At 42.3% G+C, this 15,839-nt stretch overlaps 1 long non-coding RNA gene across 3 annotated transcripts in view; it reads right to left on the bottom strand.

Moving 5' to 3' along the window:
• LOC129528732 (uncharacterized) overlaps positions 1 to 14,388 on the bottom strand; it is a 36,856-nt gene extending 22,468 nt beyond the window's left edge. Inside the window, exons 1-5 of one of the 3 annotated variants that reach the window (XR_008674020.2) lie at positions 12,621 to 14,388; positions 10,635 to 10,995; positions 9,828 to 10,079; positions 1,811 to 1,933; positions 581 to 750 (exon numbers count right to left, since the gene is read on the bottom strand). This is a non-coding gene — a long non-coding RNA (uncharacterized lncRNA). The remainder of the gene's footprint in view (positions 1 to 580; positions 751 to 1,810; positions 1,934 to 9,827; positions 10,080 to 10,634; positions 10,996 to 12,620) is intronic. The other 2 variants (XR_010134797.1, XR_008674018.2) reach the window with 2 other exon arrangements.
• Positions 14,389 to 15,839: the final 1,451 nt, after the last annotated feature.

Genomic DNA, 15,839 nt, shown 5'->3' with positions numbered 1-15,839 from the left:
GTTCTTGAATTTGCCTCATGTTCAAGTGTTATCACATTTATTATACTGAGGACATGTGGCCCAGATGAGTATGTTCTTTATACAGGTTGGAGAATCTGGAAAATCTAGAAATCAAACTACAGTCTCAGTTGAAAAAGCCAGGAAGATTTATTCTGAAGAAGAGAATAAAGGATTGGGGAATGGAAATAACGACTGCTTTCAAACAATTGACGAGCTATTACTTAAGGAGACAAATGGTTCTTATATATTAGTTTTTCTTTTTGATAGAAACCCCTAGCAAACAAAAAATATTAATACAGAAGTATAAAGAAATTGAACAGGGAAAAAGAGAGAGAGAGATGCTCAAGTTGAAGCAGAATGTTCCAGGAGATAGGCCAAGCTCTCTCAAAATATAATTTTGAGCATGTCAAAGACTCAAAGAACCTGAGAGCTGTAAAGCAACTTGAGGAAATGCCATCTTTTTATTCTTTCTTAGTGCAGGAAATACTTTTATTGCATTCCTGACAGTGGTCTTCTAGCTACCACTTGATTATTTCAAAGACACAGAAATCACTAACTATACCACAGAGCATCCCATTACCTTTTGGATGGTCAGTTTTAATTATTAGTAGATTCTTCCTTATCTTGAGCCAAACTTTAACCCTTGATTTCAACCACCCTTTGGATAATCCTCGGCCTAGTTTCCAGTGTATGTTTTCCAGACAGGGTTCCATTCAGCTCTAGGGTTTCTGGAGACCCTCCTGTATCTGTCTATGATGGAATGAGGAAGAGAGAGTGATAACACTTGAACGTGAAGACAGTGCAGAAATCATATAATTAATTTTCTCATTTACTTGTAGTCCTGAGACGGAGGGCATAACCTGCAGAAGTCAAGTTTGCCTAAAAATATATATATATATATTTATTTTAATTTAATTTTTTTTTTTTTTGGAGGCAGAGTCTTACTCTGCTACCCAGGCTGGAGTGCAGCGGTATGATCTTGGCTCACTGCAACTTCTGCTTTCTAGGCTTAAGTGATTTTCATGCCTCAGCCTCCCAAGTAGCTGGAATTGCAGGTGCACACCATCACGCCCAGTTAATTTTTGTATTTTTAGTAGAGACAGGGTTTCACCATCTTGGCCAGGCTGGTAACTCAGGCAGTCTGCCTGCCTTGGCCTCTCAAAGTGCTAGGATTATAGATGTGAGCCACATTGACCAGCCAAAAAATTTGTGATACTGAATTCCAGTCTTCTCAGAAGTGATCATGAAGACTAATTTCCTGGTTCCGAAAGTTTTCCTTTATTTGATCTTTGTATGTCATTTTACTGTCACAGAGTTGCTAGGGAGTAATCATTTCCACTGTCAGCCTACCCTAGACACACACCATGCTCATTCTTAAATCCATGAGTGTAGCACACTTTATCCCTCAACTAGTACTGATTGTATTAACAGGTTGCAGTCATTGAAGGCAAGGACTCTGTATCCACATGCACTAATGCTTGCCTTTTACTAGGTTCTCTATAATGTGTGTTGAATGACTGAATGATGCATCTTTCTATGCTGTTATTCTCGGCTTCTTGTCTATCTCCCCTCTCCCTACCCATCTAAATTGGATGATAAGCAACTTGAGGTGAGGTCTGATGCTCTGTATGCTGCTGAAATGGCAGAGCCCTCAGGGAATGCTGGGCACTGGAGAGTAACAGAATAAATACTGTTGATGGATGATTAGAGAATGAGTGGGTCAATTGTTGCCATGTAAGTCTGGGATTCATACACATGGGCGTGTACTTACATTTCTATTCATGTTTTATATAAAGGGCTTTTGACTCACCTTGGTACCTTGATCCAGTTTCCTCCAGCACAGTCCTGTAGTCAATGCTCGGGTCATGGAAATACTTCACATAGATGCGACAGCACACACATCTTTTATGAGCTCTGGTGACTTGGGTTGTACCTTGAAATTGCAAAAGTGAAGGTTTGTTTAATGATTTTTAATTAATTTTAATTACTTACATTTTGAATGGTGGCTTAGCATTCTGAATCCCAGCCCCTCAGATCACTCTGGGATGCATGCCAATTTCCTCATTACACACTGCTCCCCTAACACTATTTGATAATGAAAGGCTTTAAAGCAATCCCCACTCAAATATTCAATATGTAATGGGGAGCTCTTGGGAGACAGGAGTGGATTACAGTGTGAGGTATAGATAATATAGCTTATTGGACCTGAATTTATGAAAAGATATTTTCAGCGGGGGAACATTCTGCTTTTGGCAATGAGGCAGAACTCTTCCTCCTTTTACCCTTGTCACTGTGCTTCAGTGTCCTAACCCTAATGCAATCCTCATCAATGCCTGGAATGATGAGCTAATAGGAGCAATAGTCCCAAAGGGATTATTTCCCCTAAAGGTTGAAATGTCATTTAATTTTAAAAGATATATTGGAGATAAATCAGAGGAGAGCGAGAAGTGGGAAGCATTCACTCACTAACGGAGAGGACATAGGTGAGATACTTTTTAGTTTTAGATGGTAAAACACACACCAGCATAGACTTCCAAGCAAGGTTGAGAACTCCCTAGGGGCAAAGACCATAGCATTTTGTAATGTACGTGAACTTTGACACAATACCAGTGAAGTTCCAAACACTGAAATGTTTTAGCTGTGGGATCAGGGCAAATAATTTGGCACTCAGAATTTAGTTTCCACAGTTCTAAACTCATTCCTGTCTCAACGACCATGGAGAAAGTTCAATATAGTATTTGGCGCATATTAGATGCCCCCAAGTAGTAATCTCTTCCCTCCTTTATCTTATGTTTAAAACTATAAACAGGTCTTGTTTTTTTTTGAGACCACATAGGGAAAGTTCTACCTAGAGGCAAGGGAGGATAAAATGATTCCTGGAATTATATATAGTGCCGAAATATTCCAAGGATATGGTAATTTAACAGGCCTCATTTGTCTGTCTCCACTCTGATGTTGTCTAGAGAGAAAAGCAGTAGTAGAAGAAAGAGTTATATCTGCTGGAGAATGTATGACAAACTTGATCCAATAGGTGATGGCCTATGGCCCTGGTTTCCTGAGGGTCCTGAGACTATGAATGAATGTTGTTCAGAGTGCTTGTGCTAGTGACGTAGCCTGAACCAGCTGATCAGTCTTGGGCATAAGAGAACTATGTATACAGCTTCCTGCTGCTGCTGAGACACTCAGCTTATTATCAGAGCTGAAATGGGAGGGGGTCAGACTACTATATTTTTGTGGACAATGTGGCTCACAGAGGAGTAAGATATAGCCACTCATGTTTATTCAAAGGATTTAGAAACACTACTTTTTGAGGTGAAGGCTGAATGTTACTCCAATTCCAGATGCTTATCAAAGATATTTACTGGTCATCATATAAGATATTTCATTTCTCTCTTTTTCTCTGCCCATTTCATTCTTAACTGGCTGCTTTTCCACTTTCTTTATTTTTCCCTTGGCTAACAACTGAGAGTTGCCATTTGAAGTCTCTGTCAGGAGTTGTGAAGTAGAAATTCGTTAAGGTGATTAGGAATTGTTATCAAAGGAAAGAAATTTTAAGAATTATATGAGGCCAGAAGAGATGGCTCGTGCCTGTAATCCCAGAACTTTGAGAGGCCAGGGCAGGTAGATCGCTTGAGCTTATGAGTTTGAGAGCAGCTTGAGCAACATGGCAAAGCCCTGTCTCTACAAAAATACAAACATTAGCAAAGGTTGGTGGTGTGTGCCTGTAGTCCCAGCTACTCAGGAAGCTGAGGTGGGAGGATTGCTTGAGCCTAGGAGGTTGAGGCTGCAGTGAGCTGTGATTGCAGCTTTGCACTCCAGCCTGGGTGACAGAGTGAGACTCTGTCTCAAAAAAAAAGAAAAAGAAGGGAATTATATGAGTTCACCAAAGTCAAGGATATTTGTTCTTAGCAGACTTCTTTTCTTGATCAACTCCTTGTCAAAAGACCGAAGCGGAAGTGATGGGTGCTGCCACCCAGGGATGTTGGAAGCGAAGGTGAACTCAGTAGAGGTGAGTCAAGTGGGAAGTAGCCGACCTCTTTTCTGTCCACAGTCTGTGTGTAATTCATAGCACAGAGATTACATACAATTTCTTATTCGTGAACTGTTAAGCAGACTGGTTATTACTCTTGGCCAACTGAAAGGAGATGACTCCCTCTACCAGCATCAAGGACACATAAACATTCTCAGACCCTTAGAAAACAGTCATCAGTTCCTTCAAAGTCCTTAGTTTTGAACTCTTGCTAAGCTGTTGCATATCCACTTTCAAAAGGACCTTTTGCACCAAAAGACTCCACCGTCAGCAGGTGTAAATACAAGTATCACTCCTGGAGTATGGAGGACTGAGGGACAGGAGGTATACAGGCTGAAAGGGAAAGAAAAAAATAGAAGGAGTAAAGTCTACTCATTTTCTTCCTTATGGCAGTTGGAATTGAATAAAAAATAAGCCAGGGGCCCTACAGTAACTAGGTTTCAATTCTGTTCCTTCCTCTCAGCCCCATTTCCCCTGTCTTCTCATCCACATCAGAAGATGGTCCAAGTGTCTGTAATCTTGAGATGAATCATAACAGGTGTTTGAAGTAAAAGCTGGGAGTACTACTTCTGCTCTTGTGTTTTCCATGCAGCCAGAGTGAGTGAAGAGAGTAGAGCAGATGGGAGGGGGAGTCAGAGAAGAAGTGTGGGCATGCAAGCTTTGTGTCATGGGAACTTCCCCCCAAGAGTGGGGTGCATTGTCATCGTGGTTTCACATAGGTGTGTGCCACAAGACACTGAGACTCACCTGCTTTCTTTACCCAATAGTTTAGAAAGCCAGCAAAATCCTTGTGTAGCCTGGATCAAATTCACTCCCATGCTACCCTGCTCAAGGTCCCAGAAGTATTTTTGTGTTCAATGCTATGGAGTAAAAGCTAAAAAGATACAGTTCCTGTCTTTGCAGTTTAACAAATTTTTATAGGCATTTCATATCTGACAGCCATTTCATGCTTCTTTTACTAAAGCTTGGGAGGCAGCCGGGGCCAGTTCTCAACACCTTTGAGAAGAGAATTTCGCTTCTCTGAAATTTTAGAGCAAGTTTTTTATAGCTTTGGCTCCTGTGTGTTCCTCGGCGCCTGTATGTGACGCATGTTGTGTTGGTTCCACATTTTTGTCAGTGTCTGGAAGTCTCTGAAGAGTTGGCAATGTCTCTCGCTAGCCCCAGGGACTCACTTTTGTTTCTTCATTGACTGAGTTTGTTCGCTGTCTTTCTACTCTTTTCTTCTCTCACTTAAAGAAAAAAATAGCAAAAGGCATTTTAAATGAGTGAGGCAATGAGGTGCCAGAGTTGTGACTTCCATACCTCAGTGAGTAATGATAGGATTAAAAAACATTCCATATGTTTCATTCAGGTAGCTGCCCAGGGACCTTGCCAGAAATAGAAAGTGATAGAAAGCAGGATATCACAGTGGAGCACAATACAGAGCCGTGTTCACAGAGTCCCGTTACACCTCTTTCTTCCCTTCCCATCCAGCTCCCCAGTGGCTGGAGGAGCTGGGATGAAAGAGCCTTTCATGGAATGAAAAGCCAAGAAAGCCACACAATTGCCAGTGTCTTGGAGACAACAGTAAATGGAGTGTGACGCTCAGTTAATTAAGTGATGAAGGCAACAGAGCTCTTCCTGAGTTCGGTTGCCCTGGTCCCTTCAGAAGCAGAGGCAAGTCTGAGTTCGAGCCCTTCTGGTCCTAACAACTTTGCCATCAGGGGTTTATCTGAGCTCTGCCTTGAGGCAGAGTGAAAAATAATCACCACCAATTCTAAAGCTGACAGAAGTTCTTTTTCGAGGTTCTTCTCCTCCGCTGCGGTGGCGTGTGGTGTGTGGAAATAGCATTGAATTTGCAATCCAGTAGTCTCAGATACCAGTCCTGGCTGGACTTCCTTCTTGCTACAACTTGATTTCTCCTCCGTAAAGTGGGTTAACAGTAATTCTTACATCACAGGGCCATTGAAAGGATCAAGTAACATAAATATGTGTTTTATAAACTAATAGGTATTATCATGACATTGACATTGTAACTACTCCTAACTGGACTGAAAACATTCAAAGAAAGGCAGACTAGAGCTGATGAGAAAATGAAAGAGGTCCAAATGGAAGGGAGTGAATTGATATATATTTCTTTTTTTTCTTGAGACAGAGTCTCACTCTGTCACCCAGGCTGGAGTGCAGTGATGTGATCTCGTCTCACTGCAACCTCTGCCTCCCAGGTTCAAGCAATTCTGGGACTACAGGTGTGTGCCACCATCCCTGGCTAATTTCTGCATTTTTAGTAGAGATGGGTTTTTTGCCATGTTGGCTAGGCTGGTCTCGAACTCCTGGTCTCAAGTGATCTGCTCGCCTGAGCCTCCCAAAATGCTGGGATTACAGGCGTGCACCACTGTGTCCAGCCAATTGATAATATTTTCGTGAAGTACATATACATACGTATACATACATATATATTTTATTTTCATTTATTTATATTTTGAGATGGAGTTTTGCTCTTGTTGCTCAGGCTGGAGTGCAATGGTGTGATCTTGGCTCATTGCAACCTCTGCCTCCCAGGTTCAAGCAACTCTCCTGCCTCAGCCTCCCGGATGGCTGGGATTACAGGCATGAGCCACCACACAAGGCTAATTTTGTATTTTCAGTAAAGACGGGGTTTCACCATGTTGGTCAGGCTGGTCTCGAATTCCTGACCTCAGGTGATCTGCCTGCCTTGGCCTCCCAAAGTGCTGGGATTAGAGGCATGAGCCACCATGCCTGGCTATATATTTTTATTTTTAAAATTAGGTTACACATGCCATCTTAAAAATAAGCCCTTGTTTTTTCTTGTCGCCTCATTCTATTTTGTTTTCTTTAACATTAGCCCACCCAGCTGGCTAGAGAAAAATTAAATCACAAATGAATAATCATTTAATTGTGATTTTTGCACAGTAGTAAGTGCTCAGGATGTATATGAATTAACCAGAAAGTCCACATCTAGTAGACAAAAAGAAGACTCCCTGGATGAAGCCTGGGTAGTCTTCTGGCCAATGATCTGCCTGTCCCTGCATGGAAGGTGGCCTGCCTCTCAGAGATTCTTGAGTCCCTCCTATGACCTCTGGATTTATTGGTGTTCACTTGACAAATGAACTTAGCCATCTGAGTTTCTGAATTTGTCTGAACAATGTGAGTTTGGTTTCTCAGAGGTCTTTGCTCCTGGTGCCTATATCTGCTTCTCCCCAGAACATCATCTCAACTTTTCATCTCCACATCCACACCCCTAGACTAATAAGTCAATCCTTCTCCGCGATTGCTCCCAACTTTATTGGTTGGTGTTGACACCACTAGCCTTGTCAGAGCTATTGAGTAGGTAAGTTTTTGCATTCCTTTTCTTGACAGATTCAAAGTCTTTATTTATGTCTTTCCTAAGGTAAAAACTTTCTCAGAATCTCAGGCGTGTCCTATAATTTATAAAATAATACAAAACTCCAACCAAGTCTGGTGTGAAAGCATATATCAGCATTTCCAGGGGTACCCAAATGCCCAACCCCACTCTTTTCAGATATAATAGGTGAGATTACATTAAAACAGTGGTTCTCACATTTTTCTACAATCTGGCATTCTCAGATTAGAAGAGATAGCTCAGTACAGAAGTGATTCTTGTGAGGATAGGAGGGGTGGTAAGGGGAAATGCCTTTCTTCAGTTGGACCAGAAGCTTGAGGAGGAAGAGGAGGTATGCTAATTTAAATAGGACTCTCTAGTGGGAGCTGGAATGTGATTAAGGCTAAACACATGAATTGACCATCGGGGTTACTTCTTGAAACATGAGACTAATGTCACCACTCCTTGGCTTTCATCATCAGCTCTAGAACCACAATTTTTCCGTAATGTATCATATGATTATAATTTGACTTGTTCAGGCTCCTCCCAGGACCAGAGCACAAACTCATGCCATAGCTCTATTCAGACATTTTTATACTGTTCCATGGAGCTGCAATCTCTTTTGGGAACTGTACCAGGCTACATAGTGTGCCTCCTTCATATTAATGTTCACCCAGAACCTCAGACCTTATTTGGAAATAGAGACAGTGATGATGAATTTTATGTGTTAACTTTACTGGGTTAAGGGATAGACCAGATATTTGGTCAAACATTATTTCAGGGTGTGTTTGGAGTGTGTTTATGGAAGAGATTAGTATTTCAATTGGTAGACTGAGTGAAAAAGAGCACTCTCACTAATGCAGTTGGGCAGCATCTAATATATTGAGGGCGCAGACAGAACACGAAGGCAGAGGAAGGATAAATTTGCTCTATGTTTTAGAGCTGAAGTGTCTGTCTTCTCCTGCCCTCAGACATCTGTGCTTCTGGTTCTTGGGCCTTCAGACCCAGAATGGGACTTACACCATCATCTTCTCTGGTTCTCAGGCCTTTAAACTTTAAAAGAATTACATCACTGGCTTTCCTGGATCTCTAGCTCACAGATGACAGACTGTGGGGCTTCTCAGCCTCCAAAATCACATGAACTAATTCTTATGATAAATCACCTCATATATATATTTATAAATAAAGCAGATTGCCCTCTGTAATGTGGGTGACCTTAATCTAATCAGTTGAAGGCCTGGATAGAACAAAAAGGCAAACCCTACTGCAAGTAAGAGGGAACTCCTCCTGCCTGGCTGGGAGCTGGGACATTGATCTTTCCTGGCATTTGGACTCAAACTGAAACATCTGCTCTTTTTGGGTTTCAAGGCTGCTGGCTTTTGGACTGAAACTTATAGCACCGGCTTTCTTGGATTTCGGGCCTTCAGACTCAGACTGAACTGCACATCAGCACCCCCGGGTTTCTAGCTTGCCAACTGCAGATCTTGGGACCTCTCAGCCTTCATAATTGTGTGAGCCAGTTCCTTATAATAAATTGTGTGTGTGTGTGCCTGTGTGTGTGTGTGTGTGTGCATGCAATCTCCTATTGGCTCCATTTCTCTAGAGAACCCTGACTAATACAGGGGCTTTGGAGATGTAATTTATTAATCTAAGATAAGGTCGTACTGCATTAGGGTGGGCCCTGTTCCCACGACTGATGTCTTTATAAGAAGAGAAAACAGAGGCAGAGGCTCTTAGAGAGAACATCACATGATGACAGAGGCAGAGGTTAGGGTGGTACACCTGCAAGCCCAGGGACACCAACGACTGTCAGCAACCACCAGCAGCCAGCAGAGAAGCATGGAGCAGATTCTCCCTCGGAGTACCCAGAAGGAACCAACTTTGCTGGTATCTTGATTTCAGACTTCTAATCTCCAGAACAGTGAGAGGATACCTTTCTGTAATTGTAAGTGACCCAGTTTGTGGTACTTCGTTATGGCAGTCCTAAGAAATTGCTACAGTTTCCTACTCAACAACCTGCCTGCAATCAGTTCCTCTCTACTCTCTACTGCCATCCAGGACCGAGGTGCTGGTTCCCAGGCCCACCTGATGTCACATTGCTCCAGCAATGTGATGAAGGCCCTCCTACTCTTACCCTCCGCATCTGCCTTCCCTGCTGATGAGCAGCTGTCTGTCTGGGTCTCTTCTAGTGCCTGCCCTGAGTCTTTCCCTGTTATGGTCTGGAACAAGCAGTCACAGCCTTCTTGCTACCTTCACTGGCACCATCGGATGGCCTGGACTCCCACCTGCTTCCTGATGTCAGCCCTCTGGCCACAAGGAGCCATCCACCTGGCTGCAGCAGGGTCCGTCTCCACAATGCCTACTCCATCCCCACTGTGTTGGGAGGGGATAGTTTGTTCTAGGTCTGATTCCAGTCTATTTTACCCTCTTAGATATCCTTCTGTGCCAGGTTACCTGGTGAGGCAGGAAAGTCAGGATCTGAATTCTCTGAAATCTTGTTGTCATCCCCTCAGAAAGTATTGTTTGATGCAGGCGTCCTCCTGCCTCCGTTTTATTTACTATGCAGCAAGTAGAGTCCCTTTATCTGCTTGGCACTTGGCCTCATTTAGATTCTTAAATGTGCTGGCAAAAGAGTCTGTCTTTCTGTGGGGAGCTCCTTTTGTTCTTTCATCCTTTTGACTTTCTTCCTTCTTCCTCTTCTTTCTTCTAAAAATGAAAACAAAGGAATTTTAAATGAGCCAATTCATTGCTTACAAAAATGGTCTTATCCATATTTTGGTGAGTAATTAGTAGCATCGGAATCCCGCCTGAGCAACTTTTTTTGCCTCCCATCCCACCCCAATCAGCCTAAAAGTTATAATCTCTAAAATCAGAGTAAGAGGATACTTTGGCTGCTTTTTATGCCCAAAAAATTATATATATGTACATATGTGTACATGTATCTGTCTTTTTGTGTATTTATAGAGTATGTGAGACAGAGAAAGAGGGATTAATCAGTCACAGGAGGCGTATGTCACATGGTTACAAGAGGCAACTACAAGGATTACTAGAAGCCAGTTGGGTGAGAACCGTGTACACCTGCACAGGACAGATGCAGGAAACAAAGATACACTATCTCTGGCACCTTTTTATGGAAAAAGAAATTTACCTTACTTTGGGGATGTGTGACTGTGGAGAATGTGGCTTAGTATTTATGGAGTGTTCATCTTGTAGTTAGTGGTTTGTCAATTCGTAAAATTTTAGAACTAGAGGACCTCTTACCTTAAAGATTAGGAAATGGAGCCCACGGAGGTTATCCATTCCATAAGCCACAAGCAATAAAGTATGGCCACTCACATCTAGAAACACATCTTCAATGCAGAATCAGTGCCCAGCAATCACAGGACTGAAAGGAACTTTCATGACTTTTCTTCTCTGTCAACAGTAATAGGTGGATCTTTGGGATTTCTGGTCATTTAGGCCACTCAGTAACTGGATCCCAGTTTCCCTAATAATGTGTTGCATTTGCAAAGTCGACCCCAGAATAATCTGCTTCTTCTAGTCCCACTGTCCAGTGTGCCATGAGATAGATACCTGCTCTTCTTGTCCTTTTTTGTCTTCATAGATAATGTTTATGTATACACTGTATATAATAAAGGGAGATTTTACCAGTGGGTTAGGATTGGCACAGATCATGCTAAAACTCTTTCCATAATTTAGCAGATACTCTCAGAGCACCTCTCACATGCCCTCAATCCTTTGCCGGTTACCAGTCGTGCATACAGTTTCAGATGTGCTTCTTTTCAGGACAGTCAGTCCCCAACTCTGTCCAAGGACTTCCCTCAAGATCCAGAACTTCAGCTTTTCTTGTGTATGCAGACAGCTGCAAGAGCTTAGGAATTTACATCCCTCAGGGAGTATCCCTTAATGACTGATGCGTGTGAGGGTATAAATAATCCAGCTACCCTGCTTCTAGTTTGGGATAACCCTAGTTTTGTGATTTACTCTCCAGTGTTTCCTTGCATGACTGAGCTAAAGTTACACTCACAGAACTTTGCTTTATATTGCACCCTTGCTTGGCTTCCTTCCCTTTCTATGTCCCACTTCCCTTCTCCCCTGTGGATTTTGCAAGGGGGCACTGTGTAATAAACCACTTCCATAAAGATCATCATCTCAGAGTCTGTTTTTCAGGGACCAGAACCCAGAACACATGGACTATCTTATTTAGTGCTTTCAAGAAGCCCATAATGTAAGTTTTTACAGAAGAAAAAACAGAGGCTCAGAATTATGGAGCCAAGAGTCCTGTCCAGTTTCCCTGGCAGCTGAGTCCATGCTCTCAGCCCCTCCACTGTATAAGGCTTAGTTCTCTGGTGCTCCTCTTCCCCTGACTCAGGGCTGGCTAACCCACTCTTATTCCTGGGTAGGTGGAGCCAATGTCCTCTATCAAGTTTCTCTCAGCTGACCCCAGCATGTCCACTAGGGAATTTGACCTTTTTCCCAAGTCTTTGTAGCTCCTTTGCTGAGTCTGGACTCTAGAAATCCCATACATCGTCATCCCCCATGAGCACCAATGAATGATTTAGACTCCAAATGAATATACATAGCATACATTGTACTCAAAACCTTCACCCCACCTACATTTGAACTCTAGAGTTGGATTCCTTATGCCCTTGCTATTCAAAGTGTGGTCTGTGGACTAGCAACATGGACATCATCTGGGAGCTTGTGAAAAGTGCAGAAGCTGAGGACCCATCCCAGATCTGTTGAATCAGAATCTCTACTTTGAGAAGACCCCCTAGGAGTCATGTAGGTTTTAGAAATTGAGCCTGATTGGAACAGGACCTGATTTTGCCACACTCCCATGAATTCAGCCACCTGGATTCCAACCCAGTCCCTCTGCTCACCACCCCTCCCTGGCATGAGCTCCTAGCATTCCATTTAGCCAGGACCAGGCCTTCTGTGTCTACTCAATGCATAGGATTGTGAATCTCTCCTCTAGCTAAGGAATTCTGCCTCTCTTCTCACAACAATCTCCCTCTCGATCAATTTAAAGTTATTTTTTCCTGAACTAAAATGGACTCTCACCTTGGGTGGGAACAAGATGGCTATTTGCCTAAAAGACAGATAAGCTACGCATACTCTTCATATAGAGGATACAACCTGCAGGAAAGACTCAAGTAGAAAGTGTAAGATGAGTCCTGGCTTCTAACTTGAATTAAAAAATACCTAATGCCCTGACTAGAAAGATACATTCTAAGAAAGGAGTACCTCCACGTCAGATCATTTGTGAAAAGTGATTCCTTGAAGGTTGGCTGTATTGATGGCAAAGATTGCTGCATTCAGCTGTTCTTTATTAGAACTCCTGAAGATACACCTTCTTGGAAATACAAACCTGCTCTGTGGAAAAGGGAGAGAAATTTGTGGAAAAACAGATGGAAGTAGTGAGGACGCTGCTCCATAGGTTTATTTTGCAATCTTCACAGACAGTTTTATTAAAAAGACTTCCAGTCATAATAGGGCTGTGAGTGATGTTTGTTGAGAAAGGAAATAATTTGGTAGATGGCTAGTTCCATATGCAGAGCTATTGCAGCCACAAGGAGATCTGAAGGTATGGAGATTACTTCAGATATTTGTTATGGTAAAACACCAGCGGACCTGACTTCTTTCCACCATCAGTAGCTCCTTTTAACTCCAGTAGCAATTCAACTTTGCTTTTTTCCCCATTCATTCAATTTTTCCGTGGTCCTTCTAAAGTCCTCCTTATTTGGCCTTAAGCTGATCAAAAGAGAGATTTCCATTGTATATCAAAGAAAAGTTTAAAATACTTACCCTGTGGTAAGTATTTATCTCTCCCATTCCAGAGAGAAAGTGGCCATAGACAATATGGACATGAACAAGAGTGGTTGTGTAGCAATAAAACTTCACAAAAACAGGCAAAGGGTGCATTTTACCTGAGCCCAGCTCTAGAGAGACTTTATGATCTTCTCCATCACACATCTTCACCCTGGTCCAAGCTACCTTTATTCCTTGGGAATGTAACAATAGTTTTCTAATTAGTCTCCTTCTGCTTCCATTCTTATCAGCCTCTAATCCTTTCTTCCCACAGCAAAATGAACTTTACAACATAAGTCAGAACATGTCTCTCCCATGTTAAAACCCTTCTGTAGGTTTCCTTTTCAGAAAGCTTTGGATATTCTGCCATCACCTCCCCTCCCCTTCCAGTCCCTATCTTCATCTCTTATTGCTATTCTCTTGGTGTCTCTGTCACATTGCCTTTCTTTCAATCCCTAAAACACTCCAACTTCTTTTCTATCTCTGGGCTTCCCATAGGTGGGGCTCTGCCAAAAAGTTTCCTCTCCCTCCTTTGCCTGGATAGCCCTGCTCCTGTTTTAAGTTCTAGAATTGGTGTCATGTCCTAGACTGGCTCCAAACTGAATTTCATCTTCTTTGTTATTCTCTCATATGGCAGCTTGCTTTTTTTTTTCAAAGCACTTTGTGTAATTTGTAATTATAAGTATACCTTTGTTTGTTGGCCACCTGTCTCCACCAATGCAGTAAGCTCTGTGACAGCAGAGGCCATGCAGTTTGCCACCATGGACTCGGTGTCCAGAGCAGTGTTGGCACAAGGTAGGCCCAGGGTCTTGATTTTTGATAAATGAATAATTGGGCAAATGTGTAAATCAGGTGATTGTGTGTGATGGGAAAAGGATTCTTTGGATAGAAACACAACAGGGTGCAAAGTCAACACCAGATCAGTTGCAGATTGTTTTGTGGGAAATGAATGATTCCACAAGAAAAGCCAAGTAAAGACTGAGGTAGGGGCTGGGTAAGAACAAAGGAGTTAGTAGGCAGCAAGTGTATTCACGTGCTATGGACTGAATGTGTCTCTGCAAAATTCCTGTGTTAAAATCTCACACCTCAATGTGATGGCGTTAGGAGGTGGGGCCACTGCGAGGTGATTAGGATGTGAGGATTAAGCTCTCCTGAATGATATCAGTGCCTTTTAAGAAGAAACACTAGAGAGCTTCCTCTTCTCTTTCTCTCTCCCTCCCCGCCACCCCCCCCCCCCCCCCCACTCCCCACGATGTAAGGATACAAGAAGACAGCCATCTGTAAAAAACAGAAAAAAGGACTTCAACAAGAACCCAACCATACTGGAACCCTAGTGTTGAACTTCCAACCTCCAGAACTATGAGAAAAAAAAGTTTGTTATTTAAGCCACCCAGTCTATGGCACTCTGTTGTAGCAGCCTGAACTAAGACAATGGGAGACAGAAGACCCTTGAAGGCAGAAACCAGATTTCTTTGTTTCTTTTCGTGTCAGTGCATGACAGGATACTCCATAAATCCCAGCGTAAACTCAGAAAATGAAAAGAAAAAGTACTCGATTAAAGGATGAAAGCTTAGAGAGGGTTTTGGGGGGCTCCCGTACAGTTTTAAGGTTCAAAGACAAACACATTAGGAGTCAGGGGACATTCTACTTGGTTAAGTACTAAAGAGAATGGAAAATTAGAAAAAAGAATATGATTGATTTCTTAGGATAATAGAGATAGAAGATTTGGTTAGTGGAAGTATGGTAGAGAAAGGAATGAAAGACAGAGCTAATTATTTCCCAGTATTCCTTCTTTCTTTCTTCTTTTTAGTAATAGAATCTCAAACCTTTACTTGAGAACACAAATTTTTGTGATACCCCATATTTTCCAGTCTGCTTTGCAGTTAGTTAGATATGCCATGTTCCTAAGTTTTGGACAATATATGTGAGTGGAAGTGAAGCATGCATCACCTGAATCTTTACAATGTAACAAGTTTCCCTCTACTCTGCCTTTCCTTCTTTCTGTTCCACTACTGAGTGTGGTGACATCTGGAGTAGCCACCTTGACCCTAACATAGAAGCCTCATGTTGACGATGGAAGCACTGGAGCAACCAGCCTTGGTCCCCGTGTGACTCTGTGGAGCAGAGCTGCCTGTCCACCCTGTGCCTCCCACTAAGTTTCTGCCTTATTTAATCTCATGTATTTAAGGTTAGAGCAGGTTAGCCTATTACATAGCTAAAGCAGTGTGGTAGAGCTAGAAAAAAAAGTGCCCTTCTCAGGAGCCATGTAACAAAACTCCCTGGGCCACGAAAGACTGAGAATGTGGTACTAAGACAATAAACTCAGTTCCAATTTATCTGTCAAACTGGATAACAGTTATTCTAAAGGGGTGTGATTGGTAGATCTTTAGATTAGTAGACCTCTCCACAGTAAGTTCTTATAACTCTAAACATATGGTGAAAATGGATTAATCTTACTGATGACTCATTCCCTGGATGGATATAGAAGGACTAGGATTGGGCTGAGGATGTGAAAAGATAGCAAAAAGAGGACAGTTTCTTCAGTGATTGTGACGAGTGTCTGCCTGGCATTTGTGGATTGCTCTATGTGTGCATTCTATCTGCTCATCTAGGTTATAAGTTTCCTGAGAGGATGTTTAGGTCATATTTATGTCC

This window comes from Gorilla gorilla, chromosome 1, assembly GCF_029281585.2.
Source record: "Gorilla gorilla gorilla isolate KB3781 chromosome 1, NHGRI_mGorGor1-v2.1_pri, whole genome shotgun sequence".
Taxonomy (NCBI): domain Eukaryota; kingdom Metazoa; phylum Chordata; class Mammalia; order Primates; family Hominidae; genus Gorilla; species Gorilla gorilla.
Note: the sequence above shows the minus strand (reverse complement) of the source record. Positions and strands in the feature narration are given on the sequence as shown.